The sequence below is a fragment of the Microtus ochrogaster genome, unplaced genomic scaffold, assembly GCF_000317375.1.
Source record: "Microtus ochrogaster isolate Prairie Vole_2 unplaced genomic scaffold, MicOch1.0 UNK70, whole genome shotgun sequence".
NCBI classification, from domain to species: Eukaryota; Metazoa; Chordata; class Mammalia; order Rodentia; family Cricetidae; genus Microtus; species Microtus ochrogaster.
The window spans coordinates 1,902,898-1,904,175 of NW_004949168.1; the positions used below are offsets into that span (position 1 = coordinate 1,902,898).

General features: G+C 45.7%; 1 protein-coding gene across 2 annotated transcripts in view; it reads right to left on the reverse strand.

Annotated features, from left to right (window-relative positions):
- The window catches only part of Gpr161 (G protein-coupled receptor 161), a 43,977-nt gene extending 43,585 nt beyond the window's left edge, over positions 1-392 (reverse strand). Inside the window, exon 1 of one of the 2 annotated variants that reach the window (XM_026777531.1) lies at positions 330-392. The gene's annotated coding sequence lies outside the window, so the exon portion shown is untranslated. Of the gene's footprint in view, positions 1-124; positions 306-329 lie in introns of those variants that run through there. The other variant, XM_026777529.1, reaches the window with a different exon arrangement.
- Positions 393-1,278: the final 886 nt, after the last annotated feature.

Genomic DNA, 1,278 nt, shown 5'->3' on the forward strand with positions numbered 1-1,278 from the left:
CCCGCTCTCCTCCCTCACGCCCCTTCCTCCGCCGCCTCCCCGCCCGGCCACTTTTTCCCCCCCGTTTCTTCCCACGACCAGCCTCTGAGCAGCCTCGGCCCGCTGCTCTTTGTCTAGCCCTCACCCTCTCCGTTCTTCCACTTTTTTTCCCTGGAAACCTCTGGTGGTTTCTACTCAGGCCTCCTCTTTCCCGATTCCAGTCTTTGGGGACATCCGTTTCCATTTTTCTCTCCATCCCTTCAGTACTTTCGGATTCTTCCCTCCTCACAGTTGCGTTCTCCTCTTCCTCCCTTCTCAAGTCGGACTCTGGCATCCTTTTCCTCACTCACCTTTCCTTCATCCAACCAGCCACCGAGGGCATCTGTCTAGTACCAGACCGTGTCCTGGACCCGGGCAGTATCACAGTAAATAACCTTGAAGCCAGACTTTAAGGAATGAAAGCAGGTTGGTGGGGAAAGTGGATGTAAACAGACCTATACAATCCCTCTCTGCTCCTCCTTAACAAAGGAAAAGCCAACGTGTCAGCATAATAATCAGACACAAAGTAATAACGCCCTAGTCAAATTCCAGAAAAAAAAATTAAATACTGATACTGTGCTTAGAATACTTTTCAATTCCCTCTGAAATCAATCTGCTTGCAGAAGTGCATTAATTATTCCCTTGTCTGTGGATTGACACTGTGGGAGCTGCCTCCTTATTATTATTGGGCACCATTTAGAATAATAATTTACTATCTACCACCTGCTAAACACCCGACTGCTTTGGGGAACAGTGAGAGAATGAGGGGGGAAGGTAAACGGATGGCTTGCTGCTCTGTGTGATCCCATGCTTTCATCTGGTCAAAAACTAGAAGCCGAGTCGTTCTCGGTCATCCAGGCAATTAGATGCTTGAAGCAGCTTAAATCAAGCTGTTCCCAGGAGTATTTTAGACATTTATTTCAAAATCTGTTATTATTAATTTAATTAGCATGGACTCCAACACTAACTAAGCCCCGTGACCTGGGGAGTCAGTTTATTCATATACAAAATGGTGGTGTGGGTACCTATGGGAATTAAAAGGTTAAATGAAGGACCAAAAAGATGGTTCAGTGGTTCTAAGTACCTACTACTCTTCCAGAGGACCCAAATTTGAGTCCCAGGACCCACATCAAGTGACTCAAAATCACCTACAACTCCGGCTCCAGGAGCTTCTATTAAGCTCTAAGCAGTTTCAGTCAGGAGCAGAAAAATCAGAAATTGTTATTGAAATAATTATTTCTCTCTATATCACTGTGTAGG